This window comes from Sylvia atricapilla, chromosome 7 (genome assembly GCF_009819655.1).
Source record: "Sylvia atricapilla isolate bSylAtr1 chromosome 7, bSylAtr1.pri, whole genome shotgun sequence".
NCBI lineage: Eukaryota > Metazoa > Chordata > Aves > Passeriformes > Sylviidae > Sylvia > Sylvia atricapilla.
In genome coordinates this window covers 17,576,505-17,604,293 of record NC_089146.1, presented here as the reverse complement: position 1 = coordinate 17,604,293, position 27,789 = coordinate 17,576,505, and the positions used below count along the sequence as shown (strand labels likewise).

General features: G+C 37.8%; 1 long non-coding RNA gene across 1 annotated transcript; it reads right to left on the bottom strand.

Annotated features, from left to right (window-relative positions):
- Positions 1 to 410: 410 nt before the first annotated feature.
- Positions 411 to 27,789, bottom strand: LOC136363842 (uncharacterized). The gene is made up of 11 exons (XR_010744065.1): positions 27,575 to 27,789; positions 23,472 to 23,554; positions 21,700 to 21,904; positions 8,647 to 8,894; positions 8,415 to 8,537; positions 4,541 to 4,643; positions 3,661 to 3,796; positions 3,404 to 3,539; positions 1,892 to 2,043; positions 1,222 to 1,415; positions 411 to 588 (listed from the first exon to the last, which is right to left on the bottom strand). It is a non-coding gene; the product is annotated as an uncharacterized lncRNA (long non-coding RNA).

Below are 27,789 nucleotides of genomic sequence, written 5' to 3'. Positions count from 1 at the left end.
GATCCAGATAGTGACATCTGAACATGTTGAAAACCTAAACATGTTGCCCCACACCCCTGTCTCCAACACTTCTAGAGCAGTAAGGGCCAATATCACAAGCCTTTGATTTTCCATTGCCCCAAGGAAGACAGAGAAGTTTGTCAAGTGTGTATTAGTATGCACCTCAGAGCTCTCTAAAACATTTTTGTAATTTCTGTCCTTTACACCACCATCAAATTAAAGAGGCAGAATTGGTATGTTTACATCCTAAATCAGAACAGAATCAGAAATGTTGCCGTCCAATATGATGGGAAGTATGTCTTTTTCCTGATGTGTTTGGAACTCTTTCTTATTTATTCTTTTCAATCATTTAAGTTTCGATAACCTGGGCCAGGCAGTGCAGAGCTGGAGAAAAGAGCAGAGAAGGGAGGCTGGAACACAGCCCTGACACTGAAAGTCTGCTATGCTGTGATTGCAGTATTGCTACTGGGAACTGTCACAACACCACTCATGGAAACTGTAACTTCACCCACCTGAAGGCATCCCGTGCGTCATCCTGCCTTCTTCTCAGCCAAACCCATGGGCAGGGCTTGTACAGTTACACTGCTCCTGGCAATTAGAAAAGAAACCCACAATGCTTTATCTCCCATGAAAGCTTTTGAAAATGTTTGCATGTTCCCTTTCAGGTTTTGGGCCACAAAGTAAATGCTTTATCTTCTAGGAAATATAGTAGCTATATGTTAAGGATCTATTTAGCACTAATAAAAAAATTGTCTCCATAACTAGCAGCTATTGATATACAGCAGCTGAAAGGCTTTGAAACTTTATTCTGTGTCTCATTAGAGCTAATAAAGAAAGACTGAGAATTGGAACCTTATGCTGGATAGGTAGGATTCAATCTACCCATGCCACCTCACCAGGCAAGGCTTCAACTTCAAAATGTGCTTAACTGAGCCTCAGAACTTGCAAAAGCTGCAAGGAAGGCTGTGTTGAAACCGAATCTTTGGTGCCTGACACTATCAGGTACATGAAATTCATCAGCATGATAAGTGTTCCTGCATGCAGTATCAATAGCCATCTTTCTTACATGATACAAAATTAATCTTTCACTTGAAGCAACTTTCTCTTGGTCACTATATCTTATTTCTTGGTGACGAATGGACAGGATGTGCTACAGAGGAATTCAGCACAAAGGAGATGAGGCAACGTAAACAGGCACACTGTAAACCTCTCACTGCTTACCTCTTCAGCACTTCAGCAGTGCTGTCACCAGCTGCTCAGATGAATGATAAAAGTTAGTATTTCCAGAGCCTCAAACAAAATAAACAGGAGCTTTTCCCCCTTTCCACTTACGGGCATTATTTGGAATTGCAGGCCTCCACGTATGGCAAGAACAGGGTACACCGTTGGGTTGGCACTGGCTCCTCTATGAATGCCTGCTTGGAGTACATTAGAGCAAGTAAGGCTGAGCACTGAGTTCCCAGACTGTGGTTGCCCGACACAGTCCAGTCCAAACAAGCCTGATAATGACAGGTCTCTTAAGAGCTGTCACAGCATCACATTAATAGTACACATTAGACTAAAATTTCTGAAGCTTCTTTGGAGAAAGATTTTCTCTGGCACCCATCTGAGGAATCTGATTTTTTTGACATACATCTTGGAGCCTTTATACTTCCTGAAAACATACTGACATTTAAGAAGTGTATTCTTTGGCAATATTTAAATATGTCACATTTTTCAGAAATAAGATGGTAAAGGTGCTTGCAATTTACTTGGAAAAAAATTTTGAATTTGACAAAATCCTGCTATTTCTGTGATCTTTGATATTTTCTTGAAATAGCACTAGAAAACCCATATCTAGCAATAAAACCTCATTTAGTTGGACTGTTCAAATCACATTTTTTTCAATTACCTTCTCCCCACATATATTTAAGATTTTCCAGCCTCAGTCCTCTGGACTTTCCCCCATGGAGAGAGACACAAGGCTCCACAGTGCTGCATCACACTGGTTATAGCTTGAGTGGGTTGAGGAAAGTTCACAAGTCCATCAGGTCTGTGTAAAAGCTGATGATATTACAAAGCTCTGTTGTAAGAAGGATAAAACCAGAATTTCCAAATGGGGCAAAAAAAATCTGATAATTCTACCACAGAGCAAGAAATAGACACACATTACTATATTTAAAATAGTTAAAGCAGCATTTTCTGCATTAAGAACATAGTCAGATTTAGCAAGGTCATCTTCAGACTCTTGTTGCTGTTTCTAACTTTTGTCTGACTAGCAACAACTTGGAAAATATCACACTTCCATTTTCACACCCATTGCAGTCCTGCTGCATGGCAAAAAAATCATTAGAAAGAAATGGATTCAGAGCCCAATGAAACCAACCTATTTACAACCTAGTCCAGCTCAGGAAACTCCTCAGTTTCAAACTCACAGAGGTGCAAATGACAGCCTGTTTAACACTTGATTTAAATGTCTTATTAAGTGTTATTTATTACAGCTTATTTAATATACTATACTTCTGGCTCTGAAGGATATACCTTTTTATATTAAAGATTTTTGAGTAGTATATGCAGTTAAATAAAAAAGTAAATTTGACATCTTAAAATGTAAGCATCATCATTCCAGGAAAAACTGAGGCATACAGAGTGTCCATCACAAATAGGATGAATTTATGTATATCTGTAAATGAACAGGTTATTTGTTAATGCAATAATGCAAGTATGTGAAATCTGTCTTGCTTGCATTAACACCCAATGAATATGCAGCCTGAAAGGACAGAGCAGTGCTGTGAGGATGCCTGTCAATACTGGCACCAGGACTGCTAACAAATGCCTGGAATTTCAATAGAAGGCAAGGCATGCACTGGACAGAATGAACCAATGGGAATTGATTCCCAGTCAGATGCTGTGCCAAATCACTTGAATTTCTGCCCAGTGGCAATTGTGCAATAGCTGGAAGTTTGGATGCACATCCCTCATTGTGACTATGGTCATAGTAAAAAGGGTGAATTAAATCAATACAAAGCTGCTTTCAGTTGGATGTGAGGGCTAACAGGAATGTGTTCCAGTTCAAAGCAGGGGAGCAGACAGTGACACTTGTTACTAAACAGTGGCTGGCAAACACGGCACAAAGAATAGACCTGAGGCAGCAGCCTCCGTGTGGATGGAATATCTATCACTGACGGAGGAAATCAAAAATGTACCATTTTCAAGATTCCTCATCTTTTTTTGGCAGCAAAGGTAGAACTGGGGGAAGGGAGTGAGGGAACACAGCACCACAGTGAATCAGAGAAAGCTGTATGCTCTATTCTCTGCTTTACCTTTAGTGTAAAGAAAGTAGACCTTGAGGGTAGAGACCCTTCTGTAATTCAGTCCAAAGAAACAGGGTTTGTCTGTACAATGTTACTTTAAAATTGCTTACCAGGAGCTTTTTTGGGGGTACAAAGCTGAGGCCCTGTCCCTGACTTCATGACTCTGAAACAGAGGTAGACTTGCATTGTGACCTCTTCTATCAGTCATGGAGGAAGAGAGTAGATTATCTTGTTCCAAAGTTCAGCCTTAGAAAATAAACATATATCCACAGATATTCATACAGCAGAAATTCCTCATAAAGGGTGCCTACTCCAAATATCACCTAAAGCCTGTAGCCATGTTGGCTTTGAATTTGGAGTTACTCACTTTTACATCTTTTTGAGCAGCCATCATCTCCCAGAAAACTGCCATGGAACAAAGAGGATGAAAGCACTTGTCCTGCAACTTCCCTCCCAGGTGGATACAGCTTGAGCTATTCCAGCATTAATGAATAAATCACCACCTATATATAAATATGTATGTGTAGATGTAAATACTATTATGCAGTTTTATATATACTCCAGTCTATTTATAGTTCTGTCACACAAGGCATCAGCTCAGTTCCATTTTATGTGGATGTTTGCCCTGGGTTTGGCTGGGACAGAGTTAATTTTCTTACTAACAGCTGGTACAGCAGTGTGTTCTGGATTTACTATAGAATTCTTGTTGACAGCACACTGGTGTTCTGGTTGCTAAGTAATGTTCACCAAAGTCAAGGACTTTTTGGTGTCTTGTGCTCTGCCAGAGAGGAGCTGCCAAAGGAGCTGGGGGGGCATGGCCAGGGCAGGTGACCTGAACTGGTCAAAGGTATATTCCATGGCACAGAATGTCATGGACAGTGGATAAACAGGGGGAAATGGATGTGAGGAGTTGGTCTCTGCTGGAGATGGGCTGGGTCTCAGCAGGTGGGGAGCCAATGTATTGGGCATCACTGGCATTTCTTGGGGCTTTTCCTCTGTCCTTTTCCCTTTCATTATTATATTTTAAAGTATTTAAATTATTAAACTATTCTTATTGGAACCCACAGGTTTTACCTTTTTTTATGATTCCCCTCCCCATTCTGCCATGGGGAGGCAGGAGGGGAGGGAAGGGGATGAGTGAGTGGCTGCACAGAACTTAATTGTGGACCTGAGTTAAACTATGGAAATGTTAATAGATAGATATTAGTTCTGTTCTTCATTGTTATCTGTGATGACTTTTCCTTTACCAGGCTTTTCTGTGTACTGTCTTGTTTTGTCAGTCTTGGTGTCTTTGTTTCTCAGATGAAGTTCTCTCCCTCAAACAGCATGCTTAGATCTCAGCTCTTCCACCTAAATTACGGAAGAGAATTGGTAATTAAGTTTTAACAAGATTTAAATGATATTAAAACCAAACAGTTAAAAGGAGACACTGCCTTGGGCTTTGTTGTAAATTTGTATAATTATTTTTAGTTCTCTGGAGGATGTGTGATTATGTTTCTGTATTTATAAAAATACTGCCCTGGAGGGATGAAAATGAATTTTATAGTCCACTGATTTGCATATTAATGTCAGTCTTATGGTGTCAAATGTATTTTTTAGCAAATAAATGTCCATGACAATTATCAAAATTTCCAAAGAATTTTATAATATATTTGACCTGGATTAATTTTCTTTTCTTTTCTTTTCTTCTTTTTTTTTTTTTTTTTTTGTAAAGTAAAGACAAGATAAGAAAGTCAGTACAGCACAATGATAAAGATATAGGAGAGGAACGAACCAGATGAACTAAGCAAAACAAGTATGGATTTTTAGCTATGAATTACAATAGTTTTGGTAAATAAGCGTTAAGTGCTGACTCAGGTTCTGATCCAAATCTCTTTAAAGACTTTTGGTCTGTAGATTTTTTGACAATACAGTTCTGAATGTTTACCTTCCTACAGAAACATAATCACCAGGAAAATCTAGATTGAGTGTCCTTATACAATATTCAGACTGAGAATAAGAAACAGGGACAAAAGATATTAGTTGCTATGGTCCAAAATCATAACAAGGAGCTGGAACTGTAATGTTCAAAGCTTGTATCACCAGTAGAGCAAAAGCTATGGCTTTATGGTGGAAGGTCATGGAAATAAAGCCATCTCTTCCATGCTGCTACATACAGGAAATTGTAGTTAGGTTAAGGTTTGTTGTTCTCATCTATAAATCTGCCCTGCAAAATCCTAATAATTTCACTGTTGCTCTAATCCCTCATTTGTCTTGCATTTCATAACTTTTAGGTGGTATTTTGAAAGACAGAAATCCTGTGCCTGAAGTGCCAAGTAGAGCTATAGGCTTTTGGAGCCTGTCCAGACAATACAGAGCAATAGTAACAATAGTGCACTAGTCCAGAATCCAGTCTTTTAACATATATGTAGACAAAATTTTTACCAGCATTCAGGCAAAAGACAATGAACTCAATGGGAGATTTCTTTGTGCGTGGATGGAAAAATTAGCATCATAGTTAATAGTAATCCATTTTGTTATCAAGATAAATCCATTGGCCTTGCAGTTTATCTCCCCATGGAACTAATATATTGTCAGCTAAAATAATGTGTTATTATCACTACAATAATTATCATTGTAATAATCTTAAACAATTATTTGGATTAGAAACCTGTCATATTGTCGAAGTTTATGAGGAGAGCTAAATACAAGTTTTGTGATTTTTTCTTACAGAGAGTAGAGATGCTTGTTGTGTGCCAAAAACCATATGAGAAGGTGCCATCTTAGTGTCTAATAGTAGCAGATGAGGTGTATTTTACAAAAATGATCAAATGCCAATCAACTGCTGGCTCAGGGAAACATTTTTTAGGCCATAAATCAGCTGATTGCTTGTTCAGAACTACAATTTCCATAAAGTCTCTTTCAAGGAGATATTAATAATCATTGCTTAAATGTGACAAAATGTTGTCACAGAGGGAACATACACCTGACATTCTTACCAGGTCCTTGCAAACATAACTCCTGCTATACAACTTTTCCCCCATGTACGTTAGCCAGAATATTTACCTTTAGGTAAAGCAAAAATACTTTAAAATAAAAATAAAATAAAATAAAAGTAGTCAAGACTGAGCAAAACGTTTTTATGATGTTCTGATGTGGATGGCAAATCATGTGTATAATCCTGGGGATGAAAGAAGTAGTCAGAAGAAGCAAGCACAGAAAATTCTTGTGCTTCTGTACTTGTTTGTTTGCTTATTTGGTTGTTTTGGTTTTTTTAACCAAGGAATCTTTGATAGATTATTGAGATCTTTTGCACTTGGAATTTTGTGCCCATAATCAGTTTTGTACCCACAACTGCAGGAATTACAGATGTGATTTTACAGAACTTGTCCTTGTAAACGGCTAAGCATTGGCTTCGAGATGAATGGCAGGCAGGGGTGGAAAACCCCCAGCTCCTTGGAGTATTAAAGATGGAGAGAACAATTGATGTAGTGGCAATGGATCTGGCATGAGCACACAATCTCCACCCAATCCTGTATGGGGTCTGCCAGGCAAGGGTCCTCTTCAAAAATCCCTGATCAAATCTGAGCTTGCTATGAGTATGGACCTCTCTATATATGAGACTGGGATATTTTTGACTCAGAATCCCATGCCACAAAACCATATTTAATGGCTTGTAGTCATGATTTATATTATTTGACTACAGACAGAAAAGTGTTCTTATTGTTAGTAAAATACAATTACTTTTTATTTGCAGTACAAACCACCCATAAATGAAAAAGTAAAGTTTGAGGGTAAGACCTATGTATCTTCAAGGGTTTGCCAAAGATACAATGATGCTTATAGATGAAAAATTACAAACAGTACTGCATTTAACAAACAAGATACAATCAGCTTCATCAACAAGATAAAGTTTTGTAGGCAAATGTTCAGAATTGCAATCTTCCAATAGTTTTCTTTTTAATTGATGTTGACAGTTAGGGATCAATTACTGTTTGGCTTGACTTTTTGTGTGTGTGGCAGGTGAAAGATAAACAAAGAAGGGATAAAGAGATGGCCAAAAGAGCCTTCCTTGCCTTCAGTCAATCTCAGCTGCAGTGCTCTGAGCCAGCCCATTCTGTCCCTCTAGGATGCAATAATCCCAAAAAAGGGGCAAAGGGTTCTTGTCTGTGCCATTGCCATGGATGAGTTTAGTTCACTAAAAGAGTAACATCCAAGTGGTTCTGACAGTACCCCAAGATGACGAGGAATCCCAAATATTTGAATTTATTGAGCTAATATAATTCTGCCCTATGTCCTGTTCTAGGTTGCTTGGATTGCGAACTGTTGAGTTGTAAGAAGAGTGAAGGTAAAACTGCTGCTAGGGTTATCTTTGGTCTGCACAAAACCAGCATCAAGAGAGGCACTGGAAATCAGACGACTGTGTGTACCTGTGTAGCCACCTACATAATGGAATACTATAGAAAGCTGATTTATTACCAACATCTTGTTCCAGGAGTTTGCAGCCCTGTTTCATACTTTGAATGCCTCATTATACAGAATCTACACCTCTGGACTCTTCCTTTTCTGGGCGGTGTCATTTTGAAGTAATACATTATCAGTTTCCCTCAGCTGTGATGCATTATGAGAACACATCAGAAAAACAGCTGGCTCAGTCTCTCGATCCTCAGCGTCCAGCAACTGCTGACTGTCATGATATATTACATGAACTCTTCAGTCTATCATTGTAATACATCAAAACAAGGCACTGGTCTGAAGGTGTATTACTCAAAGAAAGGCAAAGCTGAGTGAACCTGTCCAGGAGAGGGGTTCTGATTTAATTATGGAACAGAAGGTACAGTACACTGCTCGGAGAAGGTTTGTTAGCTTCAAATTTTTGGTGCATTGGTTAAACACATTTTTCATTTGTATAATTTGTTCTATAGGAGAAGGTCACGTTGCTACTCAGTTTGGAGACAATCTCAACAAACAGAATTCTGTCAAAACACTGCAGTGTGCCCTGTACAAGAGAAGCTGCACATATAAGGGAGTCATACAGGACTTGAGTTCAACTGTAAGCTCAAATTCTTATTATTTTCATTACTTGATGGAAATCCCAGAGAAGAACCTGATATTTGAAAGTGGTAACTGAAAGCATCTCACCAGTGGGTTCTCACTCCTCCTTTTTTGGTGGCATTCTCAGCAGATTTCAGGTGATGCTGTGAATCTGCAGAAAAGCAGCAGCAGAGAATAGGGTCTGAGGCACTGTCAGGGAAAGAGCTGGAGCTGAAAAAATTAAAAATAAACCAAAGTGAGACACTGATCTGCAAATAAATATAAAAAATTATTTAAGTCAAGGCTTTTCATAAGAGTTTAATTGACTGTGGCTACCTACATCAGACTTCACCTTGATGGATGAGAAAGAATCTCTCATTGATCAGGGCTGAAAACTTGACATAGGGATATCATGGGCTGTTAAACCAAAGATAAACCTGTTTCATCCTCTTGGGTCAGAAGGGGTGGCTACATTTCTCTCTTCATTTAACCAGGGCTTCTATTCTGTCCAAAACACAGGAAATGGTCCCAAAATGTTCCCTCTGGATTGGGTTCACACAGAGTTGGAGTATGAATTGCATTTTTCACCTGCAAACCCATGGATGGCAGACAGGATATGATATGAAGTACAACCAGTTAGAACTAAGGCAATGAAAAGTTCACTTGCCTGTAATGCAAAAGTATTATTTCCCAGTGATTTTTCAAAGACTCAGTTGCCTAACCATTTTTCTACCTATCTCAAGGTCCAGCTTCTTTATAATGGAGCTCAGGATATCTCCTTCAATGTATGCTACTGATTTCACATTGCAGTTTTATCGGTGTTGCTCTAATATTAACCTCCATGGTCCCTTCCTTCTCCTGCCTGTCATGCTGCTATATGCTCAGTAATACCCCGAGAATGTCATACTTTCCTGATGAAAATTCCTGCAACCTTACTGAAGTCCCTTTCTATCCAGTGTCTCTAGCTCAAAGTAAACTTTGGTGGGTTTGAAGTAATACCATCTTATACTCTGGTTTTAGTATGTTTATTGGAATCAATCTGTGTCTTTTTTTTCTTTCCCTGGTACACTTCATTGCTCTAGCATAGCATATTTTGGTTGGAGAAGACTTAAAACAACCATCTAGTAGATCTAAATACAGAAAAAGCTTTTTTGAGTGACAGTTGCTGCACCTGAATGTACATTACTAGCAGAATGAAACCCCCAGAATTTAACTTCATAGTGAATTAGGAAACTGGGGGCCATACATTTTTCTGCTCATGCTTCTATTCAGTAGAAGCAGCAAATAACTAATGTTCTTAGGAGGTAATTTAGAACATAAGGTGATCTGAGATGGGGACAACGGGCAGCTGCTTGTTTAGGTAGCATAGTACATTATAAGAATAATGAATCAAAGAAATACCTGAGAATGAACATTTCACCAGTATGTTACATTCATCAGAACAATCTTAGCTCCTTGTTAATGTTTACATGAAGATCTAAACCGTCCTCTATTTATAAAAGCGATGATTCACTGATATATGTGACAAGGGCCCCTGAAGAAAACATGCAGCAAGAAATGTGATCTGTAATGAGAATACATAGGGCTGTCACACACATTCTGTAAACCTTGAAAAGGATTCAGTGTGTCATAGGTTTAGTTGTGAATGTGCCTGATGTGTCCTGCAGTATCTTGCTGTATTGCTGTTGTGGGAGGGTATGAGAACAATAAGGACAATAGAGACACAGAATGACACGTAAACACCGGTAACAAAATAGCAGGAAGGAGAGGAATTGATTTATGGATGATATCCCATAAGGATGTCTTGATGAGGCGACAGGTGAGACAGCTGCTGAGATAAAGAGTGCCTTAGTAAAAAGATCTTCTTTCACCAGCTTTCTGGTTTTTAAAATATCTAAGTCCTGCAGAATTCACCTTTTCAGTAAAATGTGAAAGAGCAGATCCATAGCAACATGGCTGTCTGAGGCATGTGCCCTCTTTGTCCCATGATGTGAGAACTACCGCGACCTCCCAAGTTTTCCTTACTGACACTGTAAATCCATCTGTCCCAGATAAGAACATGGATATTGTCACAGGAACATTGCAAAATAAGTACACTATAAGAATCAGAAATGCTGTGTTATCAGCCACTTTCCAGGGTAATTTTCCTGGTACTGAAAGAGTAAACAGAAAATAAGAATAAAATACTGTTTAAACACATCTTTGAAGGAAAATCAGCAGATTAAGGATTTATCCTCTGGTAGCATGTGGAGCATGTATCTTTCTTCAGTGTGTATATACTCTGTAACTGAGCTGGAATACACTGAGCTGTGTAACTACTTGTGATTTGTTTTCTGGAAGGGCTGGATTTGGCACTAGTAAAGTAGTCCATGATGGCCTGATCTAGTTTAAGACATTCCTGTTCATTGCAGGGGAGCTGGACTAGATGATCTTTAAAGTTCTCTTCCAGCCCAAACCATTCTGAGATGTTCTGACTCAGGCCCACTGACACCAGGCCACGCATTGCCTGGTGGAAGCCTCACATGGAACATCCAGCAAAGCTGGATGGAAACAGCCTCTGGTCACTAATCCTGTCCCAGTCCTAGCGTTTTACGCTACAAATTCTGAAGGGAATGATAGGTGAAAAAACACAGCTGCTGAAAAATGTATGACACAGACAGGAAAGGCAAAGTATCTATGTTAAGTCACTTCATCTTTCCTTAGACAAGACACAAATGGACAAGAGAGCTTTTGGAAGAATAAATTCATTGCTGTACTTCTCTCTCCAGTGGATACTACCAAAGTAAGACCTGGGTGGGTGTTCATTGGGATCTATGGAAAAAAATAATGTTTCAAAACACTCTTATGCTAGCACTCAGTAGCATGTTGAACCTGGAAAAGGTGTACCAGCCAGTCAGTGAACGCTATGGAAGACTTAACATGCACCCATGAATTATCCAAGAAGCTCCTGTATCCTGTTACTATTGCCAAAGCTGGGTGGCAAGTTAATGACCTCAAGAGATTTGACAACTTTTTTTTCTTGCCTGTTTATTCCAATTGTTTTATGTGACTTCAGGGCACATGTGGTTACTTTCCCAAACTGGTATCTAATACTGCAAGTTTTCTAGAACATAGCAATTTTCTGCTTCCAAGCACCATGTCCCTACCAACACAGGTATAAAAATGGTGGTTATTCTATGCACCTGTACACATAAAATGTATAAATAAATCCATTTCAGTAAGCTGAATTAACCCATTTGTCAGCCCAGGACACACCCACACTGTAGGTAATTTTTAAGATGGAGATGCTCAAGGAGATCAAAGAATCAAACCCCCAAAATGCTCATGCAACTGAATTTTGTTCTTTTACTAGCCAGTGAATTCAAGACAAAATGAACAAATAAAGACTAACTACCTTTTGTATCTTCCTTCTTCAAGGAACTCAGAGCAAGAAACCCTACAGAGAAGATCACTATTTTAAAATCTCATCTAGGAATCTACTTCAAGTTAGTGTAGCACTTGATTCTGGCACTCTTTGCAATATCAGTGCTTCATTGTCAATTAGTATTTGGACAGCAGAGTTGCTAAGCTGTTCTGCTTCTATGAAAATTTCCTCTTAATTTCAATGTTATAAATCATCTTAAGCTTGTCAGGGGTATTATTAATCACTTATTGTTACTTTTTTCAATATAACTTGAAGACCAACATTCCCCAGCCACAAGTGTCAACATATTAAGTGCTGTTCAGACATTTGAACATAATATACTGTTTCTAAGTCTTCCGTTGTATTACTAGTAGGATAATTATTACAGCAAATGATAAAATACTGCAAAATTGTTTTCTCCCCCCCTTAATAACATAAATAAAAGAAGCAATTAATTTCCTACAATAAAAACAGGCAATACAATAACGTACAAATGTGGAGTTTCTTCATTATTGCATCAAATTGCAAAACGGAAACATATAATTTCAAAAGGCTCATAAGCAAAAATGGAAACACAGCTGATGTTGCGTCAGCATGTAGCACAAAACTGTGAAGCTTGCACAGCTCACAGCTAGTCTCCTCAAATGAAGCAGTTAACATTTCTAAATGAAAATACATAATGCGAAGAAGATGTCCTCTTTTTTTTTTCTTTTTTTCTTTTTTTTTTTGAGGCTATACTTCCAGAATTTAAGGCAATTTTGCAGTATGTTACTCTCCATCCAACACTATAACCTTATAGCATCACCAGTGATTTTAAAACCTGTCTATCACACAGACCTACATCTATAGCTTTATTGACACATCTTGTGACAGATGGCAATAATGTTTTCAAATGGAATCAATGTACTTCTAAACTACTACACCTTCCTCTACATCCCATATATTTATCAGATGTGTTTTATACCTCTTTCTGCAGTGGTATTTTAGTTTGTTTGGTTTTAGGTGGCTGAGAAAAGGTAATACATTCCTTTGACATCTTGTGCAATTTTACAAGTATTCAGTGCACATTCCCTGCTTTGCATGGAAAATGTATTTGCACAGTTGTCAGAATGATGGACAAGGGGAGAATGATAGGAAGGAGCACTGATCTTTGCTTGTTATTACATACAATAGCCCAGTAGGAATCATGATGTGTTGGTGAGACAAACTGTGTCCCATTCTGGAACATATTAAGTTTGTCTCCAGGACACACATGACTTCACTAGGGTGTCTAACCTCATTCATAATAGATGCTAATCTTTTCAGGGCTGACTGATGACAGCACTTCCTGCCCTTCACGGAATTAGAGCTGGGTTTTATCAAAGGACTCAAACTGCCTGCTAATTAGACTAATTCCCTTCATCATGAATTATTTATTTCCATTGGTAACCGACCACTGTGACATTAATGGGTTCTGCTCAACTTAGTTTCATACTAATATACACTATAAGTTAAATGTTTAAAAACTCCTGATACTTCACTCCAGGTCAAGTGTATCTTCATGTAACTCTTGATGTTTTCAATAAAGTTTTGGTAATTAAAGACAGAATAAAGTGCTCATTACTAAGAAAAAAAAAAAAAAGAAAAAGAAAATAAAGCATAATTTTAAAATTCTGAAATCAAGTTGCTGGTTTGTTGGTTTTTTTCCCCCCAGATGTGTGGCAATATACACATATTTAAGACTGATAATAGGAGTCCTCCACTGCACTAAGAAGGTTTCAAGGCTATTCACCAAACTAGATCCATATCCTCAGACAGAACATGTAGTGCCTCTGTATTCAAAATTTTCACTCAGTTCAAGGAGTTTTTTGTGTTTCATATCAAAAACATGTTCTTTGCTTAAGGTAGCAAGTATTAAATATACAAGCACAAAGAAGAATAGCTGGCAGACAGCAGCACTGCAGGGTGGAGAAGGCCAAAGACAGAGTGTGGCCAACACTGAGATGAAACTGGGAAGAAACATAAAGCACCATTCTGGGATGCCTTAGCAGCACGATGTGAGTAGTGAAACAGAGGTCATCTGTGCAGCTTGTACAAGGTCTCAGCAAGAGAACTGATGGCTGGTTTTGGCATCACTGTTCTCAAGTTACACTGATGACAGAGAAAATCCAAGAGCAACAAAAAATTAGAGCAATTTAGAAAACATGACCAATGGGGAAAGATTGGTAATAATGCTTAGAAAAGAATATGATGATACCTTCACTTTTCCAGAAAGATGTTATGGGTAGGCTGGTAGTCATTTTCCTATATGTCTACAACAAGCAGAACAAGAGAGAACCATTTCAGTCTGAAGCCACTAAGAAAAATTGGGAAAGGTTTTCCTAGCAGTAAGGACAGAAAAGAACATGCCCAACTTGGATAAGAAGGTTGTAGAAGTCTCAGCACTAAAGGGATTTTAGCTTAGGCTAGATGGGCAGATAGTTGTAACAGAAGGCTTAGGTATGTGTGAACTGATAAAATTATTTTGTAAGGCACAAAAAATTTTCAGTTTGATTACTGGAATATAAACTTACCTTATAAAATTCTTCAGGATTTTGTAATTTCTAAATAAATGACATAACTTAAAAGTTGTGATTATTTCTCAATGATAAGAATGTCTATTTTAGGAGTATTAAATGCAGAATAACATTTCAGTTTTCTAGAACTTAACTGTTAGTCTTTTCCACTGGCAACACAGACAGTACACTTATTAAATTCCAATTAATTAATGAAATTTTTGTGACCCATGCACAGGATAGAATAGTTCAGGCTGTATGTTTTACAATATTTACAAGATTTGTTTCCTATTGTGGTAGGTTGACCCTGGCTGGATGTCAGGCACCCACCAAGCTGGTCTGTCTTTCCCCTCCTCAGCATGACAGGCAGAGACAAAATAAAATGGGAGGGAGCTCAAGGGTTAGGATAAAAGTAGTTTACTAAAGCAAAAGTAAAGCAAATGGGGAAGTAAATTAAAATGAAAGGTTTATTCACTACTTCCTGTCAGCAGGCAGAGTCCATCCATTTCCCAGGAAAAAGGGCAATATCTGTAGAAATTGTCCTGGAAGAAAAACCTCACAATAACAAATGCTCACCTGATCCCTACCCTAACTCCCTCCTCAGCTGTTATATCTGGGCAGATATCACACCCTATGGAATATCCCTTTGGTCAGTTGGGGTCAGCTGTCCTGGCTAAAGCCCCTCCCAAGGTCCTGCCCACGCCCAGCTTCCCGAGGGAGGGGGGAAGCTCTGGAGAGACAGCTTTGATGCTGTGTGAGCACTGCTCAGCAGTAGCCAAAACACCTGTGTGTTACCAACACCTCTCCAGACACAAAGCACAGCGCTGTGGGAAAATGAACTCCATCTCAGCCCGACCCAACACACCTCTTTCCCTGAACTCTCCGGAAATCAAGAGACAACATACTACTTGCTCAGGGATGCCACCTTTGAATTGCTTCTCTTTCAGCAAAATTGAAAGACTTTTCACATATTACAGAGCTGGGCTCAAAGCTCCAACACTTTTTACACAAACTCATTACTAACTGGTGCCTATTCTCACTCCGCTGAAAAAATAGGTTTTATTCCAGTTTGATTATCCTGTCTGTGAAAAATGAGAAAGATGTATACAGCACATCAGAAGAATCAATAAGAGGATTGTTTGGGGTAATATTTGTAATGACAAGGTGAGTTTAAAATAATAAACAGCAGAAGACAGCTGGACACTTTATATCCCTTAGCCTAATAAAGACTTGGACTATGGCATATCTGATGAATAATCTTTCACTTGACAGCCATAAAAGAACATATATCTCTCTAACCCATGGTGATAACACTACCTAGGTGTTGGAAGCTAGATAGAAATGAACAGAGATGAGATTCAATAAGCTCATGTACATTTCTATCACAGTGTGAGATACTTTGGCTGTGAAAATAAAGGTGTTATTTTTCCACTGTCGAAATAATACAGAATCAATAAGAGGCAACTGTGAGCCTCAATAGCATCAAGGGGTTTCTGTTGACATTCACAAACCAAATGAGCAGAGCTCTGCTGGATTGAGATGTCACCAGAAACCCCAAGATGGCATTACAGCCTTGGTTTTGTAACTTGTAATTTTTTGCAATAAACATCCAACTGCCTTTTCATTTTAATTGAAAAGTCACTTTTTACAACTTTTCCTGCTTTTCCTGTTCATCTATTTTTTTTTCAGGTTATTTGCTCTGCTCTACCTGCCTTCCTCCTTTCGTCACACGTCACTCTCCTATCTCCTGCCTTAACCAACCTCTTGTCTTTCTTATCTAATTTACTTTCTTTCTTCCCTGGTTCTTTGAATTCCCAAATCAAAATACATCTGGAATGAGTGACTACGCTCAGTGTTCTACCAGCACACCCTAACGTCCCTGGGCTAGCACACATCCTTCCTTCTGCACTGTGGACAGACTATCCTATTCTACTAAGTCAAACAAAATCTCACTCAGGTACTGCTCATTATTTGAACATGGAACAAGAGTGTCCAAGTAGTTTCTGATGCAGCAATATAAAACAGATTTTGTTTGAGAGCTAATAATACCTGACACTCAAACAGAGACTTCTATCCAGTGATCTCAAACCATTTCACAGGCATTAACGAATTACATCTCACAACTGTGCTCTGACAAACAGGCTATTCCCATCTCACAAGTGGAGATAAACTGAGGAGGAAAGAGAGAGGTAATTTGTTACTACAACATCTCTCAGGGCCCAATTCTTCACTGTTGTGTTTAAAAGGTTTCTGCTATTGGCTTCAAGCCAACACTGAGTAAATAACATTAAAGAACTCTCAGGTGTTCCAAGCATTAGTCCCTTAACATGAGATCCCTTCATATAGCACAGTATGTTCTCCTTGCAAACTAGGATATAGAAACCTTTGGGGACATTTTATTTTATAATGTCAATTCATAAGTTGCTAGAGAGAAGGACATTGTGTACTAAATGGCTCTACTATCATAAATTAAACCCAGTAACCCACCTTCTGATTCTTTATAAGCCTCTTTAAAGAAGGAAGATTCTTGAGAGGGAGCTTTTTAAAATGGGACATGAAAAGTAAATTCTTTTGTAAAAAATTAAGGTGTGACCAGAAACATATCTTTCAGCATTATGAAAACCAGCTCAGATCACAAAATAAGAGGAGAGTGAGCAGAGAGCCCTCACAAAATGTAAGTCGAAGAACTTGGATAGACTGATAACTACAATTTGTTTGTTAGGAAAACTTCTCTCCTCTTTGGAGTAGGTGAAGGATTTATAGACACTGGCCTAACTACAACATCCAGCTGCTGCTTTTGAAATAAAAGAACAGGTCTGTGATTTGTTACAAGCCACCCACATGCACAAAAGGCACCCCTGCAAATTCTGTCAGTGATGAGTTCTTTGCAGAATATTGGTTTGAAATCAGTCTCTGTGCTAAAATGAACAATCAGACAGCTGCTAGAAGGCCGACATCATTTTGGCTCCACATCTGCACATCACTCATCAGAATAGAGCCCATGTTTCACTGGACTTTTGGATGCCATCTAAACAAACCTGTTGTAGAACAGTATGAAACACCTGGGATTGCAAAGGACTCAGGACTGTACAGAACACTGTCAGTAACAGCAAGGCATCAGCAAGTATTTCCAGAGTGGTCCTTCACGTGTGGTCATATGAGGAAAAGAATCAAATGACAGAAAACTTCACAGAGAACTTTCAATTGTTATAGTGGTCATTTATTAGAACAGCATTTAAGCTCACCAGAAGTCCAGTGCCCATTACACTTATTACTTTATCTTGATAATTTACAAGGGCTATAACTTTGACTTTTTTTTTTTTTTTTTTTTTTTTTTTTTTTTTTTTTTTTTTTTTTTTTTTTTTTTTAATGACAAGAGATTTGTGTTCAGCTAAAGTTATGTCCTTGATAGTCCCAGAGGAAAGGTGAATGTTAGGCACGTAACGAGCACTTTTGTCCATGGGTAAATTCAGCCAATAGAAATGGAACCACTTTTTTCAGTTCCTGTAACTTTCCAATTCCAGGAAGCTAAAGCTAAGAGGTATCAGCTTTGTTTCATAACATCCAATTATATAACTACCACTATTTCTAGAGATACTGGCCTGTGAAAATTACTCTTTCAGTATATGAAGGAACCAAATAACAAAACCCAAACAGTAAAACTTTGCTGTTTATGCATGAGAAGATTTTGAACCACTCAGTGAGTCATTTTATGAAGCAATTAACTTTCCTTTTTATGCAGATATTTTTTCTTCGTCTGCCACCTTTTTAATCGTCCTTTGCATAAATTGTAAAATAATTTCTCATTCCCTCAGAAACAACAGCTGCATTGTGAACTCCTGAATTGGCATGTCTTTGGAATATATTATAATAATTCAGAAACTGCTGCCACTTCTGTCAAGCTTTCATTCATATGAAGGTTGCTTCAAACGTCCCATCCTCCCTCCCCCTCTACTGCTGATTGTCCAGTCACTTCCCTTGCTCTCCCAACTGCCTCTCCCGCCTCTAGGCTCAGCCCTTTCTCTCTAAAGCTCGACACAAATCTCCTTCCCTTGCCACTCCCTAGAACTAGCTCTCTGTAGCCTTCTCAGTCGAATTAGACACAAATGACTTGTCTTGACTTCCAAAGCCCTCTATGGCCTATCTGCTCACCACTGACCCTCTCATGTTCAATATCAAAGGTCAGTGCTCGCTTCCAATTAGTCTATGAGCCAAGGTACCTTCCTCTGACTGCAAGGCTTTCAAAACAAGCCCAGTCATGCTCTTTCCTCTGTTGCCCCTCACACATGGGGAAGGAATTGTCTATCAGTATCTGCAAAGCCTTCATGTTCTGCCTTTTTAAATCCCCCCTCAGATCTTGACTTTGCCTTCAAAAACTGCAGCAAGGGCCTGGCTGTTCATGTGTCAGGGCAACGCTCAGCAACACAACAGGAGCTTCCTCACTGGTGTCACTATTCTACAGGGAAATGCAGTTTTTGTGGGTCCTGTTTTGCAGCTCAGTGGAGGACCTGTCGCTGATAACTTGAGCTTTGTGGGTCCTAAAAAATGCAAAAAAATAATGAACAAGAGAAAGCATAATAGGGAATAGATTATTGGTTTCTAGGGCCCAGATGCAGGCATTGCAAAGCTCACATCAACTGAAAGTTGTTACTGATTGAAAAGTCCTGGTCCATCACCTACAACTTCAGGGTGAACCTTTCTCAATTCAGACAGTCGCAAAATCTGACCCAATTACACATAACTTTTGGTTCCAACCTTTGTAAAGTTTGTAGAATTGATAACAGATTTGATAAAAAAGTTTGTTTTCTTGATCAATTCAGACTCTTGCCCAAATACTAAAGATTTTTACGAGCTCAAAAAAAGTCACCAATGTATATTATCTTGAGCAAATTCACTCACCTTGCCTCAGCATTTCTGTTGTAAATGCTGTTTTGGCTGCAATTTTCCCAAAAGTTTAGACTGAATATGCACACAGGAAAAAAATCATTCTGCTAAAGGTTATAAGTAACTGAAATTCTATTAGGTATCTGAAATTCATTCATATGAATAACTGAAAACATGGCCATACAATGGTAAGTTTGTCTTAAACTGATAGATGATGCTCCCAGCTCCATTATTACAAACACAGTGGTTTATTATGGAGATAATTGTGGGTTGTTCAAGTGGAGGATGGAGATGTGTGTGTGGGAAGTAACAGAATGGAAGTAACTAAGTGAGTGGAGTGTAGGTGAATAGCTGAATGGCTTAACTGTTAATTTCCTTTGGGTTTTTTTACAGTTTACATTAGTATGCAGAGAAGTGGGATCTAGCTCAAAGAACTTTTCTGAGCAAGGAAAAAAAATCATACACAATGTGTACATAACCATGTGAAATACAGAAACTGGGTATTGCATTATGTAATTTCCTTGAAAGTTGTAGCTTGATGTCAGAAAGGCCCTGCTGGGTTTCATAACTTGGAAAAGTAGCTTTCATGAAGTATGTTATTCTTTAAGAAAGGAGCAACATTGCCATTTTGCTTCATACCACTGACACAATATTTAGCTCTGTCATTTAAATATAATTGCTCTATTTTTACATTAGTGTTACTAATAAATGCAGATTGCAAGGGATTGCAAGTAAGTTCTCTTATAGTGATAAAGCAATAGTTCATTTTAAAAACTAAGCTGACACTTACTGCATTGTCTAGATTTTTTAAAAATTTACCATTTTAATGGTAGCTTAGTTGTGGCAATGGTTCAAGGTTTTTGTGGGTTAGTATTTTTAATACTCCAGTGTAATCTACTCCAGTCATCCTTGACAGAGAATAAAGATGGGTTTTCAAGGATCACAGCTTTCAAGCTTTGTGGAAATGCCCATTTTCCATCCTGAAAGTAATCACATATACAGATAAAGACAATGATACTTTGACTGGTATTTATAAACTGAATCTAGGAAGACGTGCATATTTCTGCTAAAATCCCCCTTTTTTATTCTGTGGCTAAATTCACCGTACCAGGAATCCCATAGTGTTATTAAAATAGCCATCTTCAATGGGCATTTTGTCCCTCTGGCAATCATAGCTGCAGCCTTTAGCACTGACATGAAGCCATCACTTAAAAACAGCTTGTCATTTTCCAGTGAATATAAAATTTATACTACAAAGTCAGAGGACAAAAAATATCCCAAACCCTCTAGCACCTTTTTTATTAACATGTGTCAATGCATGTATATATATTTTTAAAGAGATATAAAATATGAAGATTTTTTGCTCCAGAATTTACATCCTCTTCTCCATGGTGAAATTCAATCCATGCCTGCCTGAATGCTGGTCAGTCAAATTTGGTCAGTCAAATTTAATCAGTCTTCATACTGGCAACACAGCCTTGACCTCTGAGTTCCAACAACCATTCCTGGTGGCCTGGAAGCAAGAATTTGTTCTCATGACATCTCAGCCAACTGCACTCTCCAGATCAGTTAAATCTGGTGCTCATTTTGGTGCAGAGGGTAGAGATCTAATGAGATCAAGCTGAAGAACATTCTACAGCAGCAGCCAGAGGCCCCAAACATCTTTTTCCCCTTGTCATGCAGTGCTCTCCGGAATACTCCTTTCTCTGCTTCTCCCTGAGCTCATGAGGACCCAGTGACAACTGAGGAGGGTGGCTGGTACTGGTATTGAGACAAATTATTTGCTACAGAAGAAGAAACAGAAAATGCTGCTAATATATAGATATGTTCTATGTCCCACCAAAAAACTGAATTGGCTTTAAAGTAATGAAGGAAGAGACACCTTTTTCTATTTTTTAAAAACTTATTTAGGATATGTTTTGAAGCTTTTCTCTTTTTTGAAGCCATGGAAGCAGAAAAATTATTAGATAGGAAAAAACAAGCTGGAAAAACAAAAAGGTAGAAAGAAAGTAAATAAACAAAGGAAGAAAAAGAAAAAACAAGAGAAAATTAGAAAAAGCCAAATTTTCCATGCAATTCCTAGATTTTAAGAATTAAGGCTTTAAGAAGAGCCTAAATGACAACTATCACAAATGTCAGTATCACAAAATCCAATAAAGGTGTAAGAATTCCCAGTCTGGGTTCATCTGGGTGTGTTCAAACGGGAGCATGAGGATCGCTTTGTTCCTACACTGTGCATAAAGTGCAATTTTTGCCTTACTCTCTATTCTTAGTTTGGCATCTTTTGGAAGGACTAAACAAAAATAAAATCCAACAAATCTAAGAGAAATCCTCTTAACGTGGAAATACATTTCACAAATAGTTTTTCATTGCTGATCTGCATTGTATGAAGTAGCATTCTATACAATTATTCATAGTAGCAAACTATGCAGCTTTTGGTTGAAGCTCTTACTAAGAGACAGCCTGAAATAACACAAAATAATGTTGTTGTTCCAAATAACACAACACTGGAAAATGGAAGATCCTATCAACGTCTAAAAGAAGTAACATAAGTTGAATCATGCAACTCTACCTTCTCAAGACAGCATTCAAGGCTCTGAAATACCACAGGGGTCAGTCAATAATTGTGCAGTTCACCAGGACTGGAAGTTTTTCTACTTTAAAACTCACACAATCACAGGAATCACAGGAGATTCTTTTGGCAGTGTTGTGGGTTTCTTCCTCACCAATATCAGATAGGCCTTTGGGAAGATTATCTTGATTTCACATAATTTTATCTGAAGGAAAAATGCATTTTTTTAGTTAATGCAATTTAGAAATGGAACTGTTAGGGTCTCTATTTAAAACAAAAATTAAATCAAGTTGAGATGTATTAAAAAAGTTCAGCTTAAAAAGCTGAAATATCAGCATCGTGTTTTGCTCAACAAAACATTTCCTTCAGCCTGAAAATTTAATAAAATACATGGGAAATCACAGGTGTAAAAGTATGTGTGTGCATGTGTAAGTATCTATCTGGCTTATAGAATCAGTTACTGCCTTGTCAAAAAGTCCTTCAAAGTAAGTCCTTCCTAAATGCTACCAGAGAACAGAGGAACCCATACGTTAAAAAAGTGAACATTGGAAGGAAATTAGGAAAGGACAATGTGCTAAAAATTAGAAATTTGCTTTTTGGATTTTTTTTTTCTGCTTTCTGATATAACTGTTCAGAAGTTATGCTGGCAAAGCCCTTTTAAAATCAAAATCATTTCAGCAGATCTTACTGAGTCTGGTACTGTTGTATACTGTCGGTTCAATTATTTGAAGTCAAAATTCAGTCATATTTATGACATGTTGTCAGTCTGTTTTGTGTTCATCATGAGATATTGGTGCAATTTTATCCATCTAAGATCTAGTCATAAATACTTCATGACCCTGATATACAGACCAATCCATGATGCACCCAAGCATGTGCACAGCTGGATACAAATATACATAATGCACAGAGTATGGAGAAACAATAGAAAGGGACAGTTCTAGAAATTAATGCATGTTACATAGATCTGAAATGGGAAAAAAAAACCCCAAAAACAAACCCACAAGACATTTTAAAAGGCAATTCAAAATGATATTATAGAGAGTGTTCTCAAAGTTATTGTGGAGGTTTGGTGCTCATTTGAAATCATTCACTTTTTTCAGGTTTGTCAGTTCCTCCTGGTTACCACCTTGTGCCTAGGCAATTCCAGCTCCCTCTCTGCTGGAAGCTGGATACCATTGCATTCAGATTCAGAATCTTCTGGTCAGTGCCCACTTTCTCACAAAATAGGAATTGCTCATTATTTCTCTTTCCTTCAGTTCAAAATAGTGCTCTGTTGGTCCTAGCCTTAAGCACAAGTAGGTGTATTCTGTCCTCCATGTTAGTCATGATTCTGCCTTACTGTGTGCCGAGAACAGATCTACTTTTCTTCTTAAATCTTCAGACTAAAAGGGGGAGGCTTTCTGCAGGATTATGAAAAATTCCTCTGAAATTTTTTTTCCTCTCTAGCCCTGTGTGAGTCACTTCAGAGAACCAGAAAGCAGTTTCAACACCAGACGTATATTCTCTGAGGAGTAAATACCTTATTTTCTCCCTTAGGCATTGCCCTGTAAATACTTAAACACTCAGTCACGTGAAAAAAACCTGTTGGAAAGTGCTGCATCACAGTTAGAACTGGGTCAAGTACAGATTACAGAAACAGAGAAAGGGATCAAATGATGCTCAGCTGGTAAAGCTTTATGGAATCCTACGGGAGATTAGAAATCAAATGTTTCACTTCCGTTTTGCTTCCTCTATTTCAGGAAATCTAAATAAATAATAAGAGAACTCACTGGATTTTCTTTACATTTGGAAAGAGGCATGGCTCCTGAATGCCACTGAAGAATTCTTGTATGAAGGTCAGTGCTTGGAGAATCTGATGGTGAACAGGAGAGAAAAGATTACAGAGTTATCCAAAACTATCCATCATCTGAATAAAGGAAAAGCAGCAGGTATTGATCAGTTCTCTGGAGAAATGTTGAAAGGGGGTGGAAGGTCAAAACATGGAAGTTAGACTATCTTGGAAAGGACTGAAATCAAGATCAAATGACAAAAGGCAGGACAATAGATTTTCACTGTACAATGTACACAGCATGCATATTGTAGCACAGCTGAACTGAAATTTCACAAAGCACACAAACACACAAATGCACCATTGAAATATACTGTATATCAAAAAGATGAGGCATATAAATGCCAAAATATGAAGTAGAACAAGGCAGAGGAAAAATAGGGAAAACCTTACACATCCCTAAGTGTAGATACCTGGCACGTTTGCTGCAGATCTGCAATTTCTATCAGTAATTGAACAGAATTTGTCAGACAGCAAAACCTGAATATACAGAATATATTTGAAGCAGATGAGAATGTAAAAAGAATGGCTGAATGACAAACACAGTCCTTAAGGCACACATGCTTCTCCTTTTACTTTGCAAAAGCTTTCCCCCTGTTTGTGAACTGTTGCCAAATAACTTTTCCTTGGTACCTGAGCTGAAGCTGCTGAGGCTGGGAAGGTTTGGTTCCTGCTACGTCTGTTCATCCCAGCACAGCAGAGGGAAGTGTACCAGACATTGGCTGTTAGTCAAGTGTGCTCTACCCTGAATGCTACTGCCATAAATTCTGCACTACCTGGTTCAAGTGGGAACTTGACACTGTGACATCTCACAAATCAAGGAATTAATCTGAAAGGAAAAAAAAAGTCCAACTGCAGAGCAGAGATAATAACAAAAAAAAAAAACAAAAAAAAAAAACCAACCTTGAAAAATGGCTTGAAGCAGGCCATTCATGGAAAAATTGAGGAAGTATTTTGGAAAACTCGAAGCAGGGGGTTATGGTTAAAACCACATGAATCATGCTATGCTTATTTTCTTTTCTAATTAATCAGGATCTTAAAGACCACATGTTATTCAATCAGGATCTTAAAGATCACATGTTATTCAAAAGCCTGAAAATTTTTATAAGAAATTATTTCTAGAAACATACAAGAAATTCTATGCCTCCATATTAACTCATCTGGACTTTATTTCCTTGTCTTTTTAAAGGAAAACAAACCATGAAGAATCCCATTTATTCCCATGACTAATGACATTACAAACATCAAGTTTGGTCCAGTCATCTGTATTTTCATTTAAGTCAACATCACAGGTGAATAAGCATCTGGCAGAGATTCTAGATTACTCTATATGTTAAATTACTGTTTTACAACTAAACACCTGCTGGGAGAATTGAAACAAATAGGTGAAGCGTTTTTCACTGAACACTCTCTTCAGCATCATCTCATAGTGGCTCTCACCATGATTCTAATTGGCAAAAAAAATCTGGTGGGTGAAAACAGAGCCACCTCAAACCAAGCTAACATTTTTTCCCTTGGTTCGAGTCTCCAGAGCAGGAAAAAAAAAAAAAAAAAAAAAAAAAAAAAAAAAAAAAAAAAAAAAAAAAAAAAAAAAAAAAAAAAGCAGCCTGAAAAGCCTGTGTATTTTTGCTCCATGCTAAAGTTCCTTTGAGCAGCACAGTAGCATAAATGAGATTTCATGTGCTTTCAAAATACTCTGGATTGTTTTTTCTCCTTTATGCTGCCTTTACACTTGCATAACTCCATCTGATTCTGTGCATTCACTCAAAGAAAGTAGAACTAGTTCCATGTATCTGCTCACTTCAAAGAAGTGTATTTTTATTACTGGCCAAAAGAGAGAGTTAGAGGGGATTGTGTTCAATCCTCTCTAGTTCATCCCAAATGTTAAATTTGTCATTTTTAATTTTGCCAAATTACATCCTACAGCTTTTAGAAGTATGCTAGGAGTGTGCTTGAGCCTGTTATTTTGGAAACAATATTGGAGGTATGTTGGAACTTCGAGATGAAAATTAAGATAATTAAAATATTTCCTAGTATCTTTGGAAAGCTTATAAAAGATACAGAGAACAGCATTCAGCTCAGGTAGCTTTTGGCATCACTTACATAAAGTTTAATTAAAGCTTCCAAAAACATCTAACCTCTTCCTTTGCCCTGCAGAAAGGTGCCTTTCTCAGGTCTACAGAGCTTTTGCCATTAGCTTAGTCTACTCCTGTGAGTTACTGCAGAAAGTCAGTGGCTAAATTCACTTACACAAACACACACCTTTTCCTTTTACCTCAACTTGAAGCTAAAGGAGTCACTCTTAAGTATCCTTCAAAATCAGTAAGAATGTGATTTTACCATTCTGCCCTTCAAACTTACTCTACAGAAGCAAAAAGAGATTGAAACACTGTGATCTGAAGTGGAATTTCTCTACCTTACTCTTACATAAGGACTAAAAGGATGATTTTTATGAGGCATTCTATAACTAGTTTCTGCACATAAAAAAAAAATAAATCAATACATTGATTTTTCCTCACTAACAAAGATAATTTACCAAAACACTGTGTTTATTACAATTCATTCTGCTGTGTTTCTGCCTGGTGAAGCTCTTTGTTGATTTTAAAATGGAAAAAAGAAAAAAAGCTTTCATCATTGCCACTTACTGACCTTTCTCATCTTTAACTGTTGACAAGTTCTATCAATGAAATAATTGCCAGCCATTCTCTGTCAAATCTGCCTTGCTAAACCACTGTAATTCTATGCCAGTAGAAAGAATGATACTCTCCACTTTGCTTTGAGTAAACAATGCAAATATCACTGGAAAGTACAAATATTCTCATCTACAATATAAGATCATTACATAGAACTGTCAGCCTACTCTACAAATTCCCATCTGATCACTGGGGTGTTAATTAGTGGGGAAGAAAACCTTGCAAAGGTTTTAGCACTTCTGACTTTGGAATCTCAGAGCACTCTACCAAATTAAGTAAATTCTGCCTCATAAGAGCCTTCCAAATTAAATTCTTAGGTGAACGAAAAAAAATCACATTTAGGGCAGAGCCCCCACCCCTGCCTCAACCCAACCCCAAAACTAAGGGCCATTTTATGAATCTGTTCTTGCTTATGGTAGAAATTATTTGCACATTTAAATTAATTTGACTATTTCAGAAAACAGCCACATTACAAATGCAACGAGAGGCAAATTTTCACCCTATTTTCCCTAAAAAGTCAGTGAGAAAGATAGTGGGTAGCCTGGAATCAGAAGGCCAGCACTATTCCCCCCCCAGTCAAAAAATGTTCTGCTAGAAGCGACCTAAAAGACAATGTGGTCCTGTCACTTCACAAAACCAGGTATTATGGAAGACACATTGATTAGCTTTCCAGTAAGGTTTTTCTAATGTCTTCAGATAGCCTGAGATATTGTCAAGCTGCTTTTAGAATCGTATTTTTAAATAATTTCTAGAATAAACTTCTGCTGGAAAGTATACTAGCTTCCTTTTTGGCTCAATCTATATCCTTTTACCTGCATTTTTGAACTGCAAGCTTTCTAAAGCAGCAACTGCTTCTAAATATGATTGCATATTAATTTACAGAACCTTCCCTCTTGGAGTTTTCAGATGGTATTAAAAAGCAAATAATCCCAGAGAGCTTTATTTGTAGTTTTCTGCTCTAGTCGAACTTTCAGGTTTTAATCATATTGAAAACAATCAGCTCTAGTCTCAGTTTTCATTGTAGCAATATTCTAACCATTAAATATTACTGATTTCTTGCCATATTTCAACATTATTGCAATCTCTCTCACAAGATACTCTCAAATGATACTGCAAGACTTGGTTTTATCTGACCAAAACATTCAAGAAAATGAAGAAGGATTCCTCTTCTTCAGTTTTATTTATTTATTTATTGTTAACAGGTGCTTTTGATTCACTAAAAGCTTTCCATCCTCTCATCTTCTAACCATTTTCCTCATCTTTAGGCTTGTTCTCACCCAGAACAAGCTCTTTCAACGTTCTTTCACTACTTCAATCAGAGTGATGGTGGTACTGACTTGGAGATACTCACCTTCTTTGGCTTGGATGACAGTTAATTTTGTGCTTTTACCCAGAATTTCACCACAGGCACCTCATTTTCTCAATTCATCTTCTGTGAATTTCTTTTTCCAGTGATCATCTCTAGCGGATTTTACCTCAAATGTGAATGTAAACAATGACCCCTGAAATAGTGAAAGCACAAAAGGGGGTGAGCACGTACAGTGGTGAAAAAACATTAATTCTGTT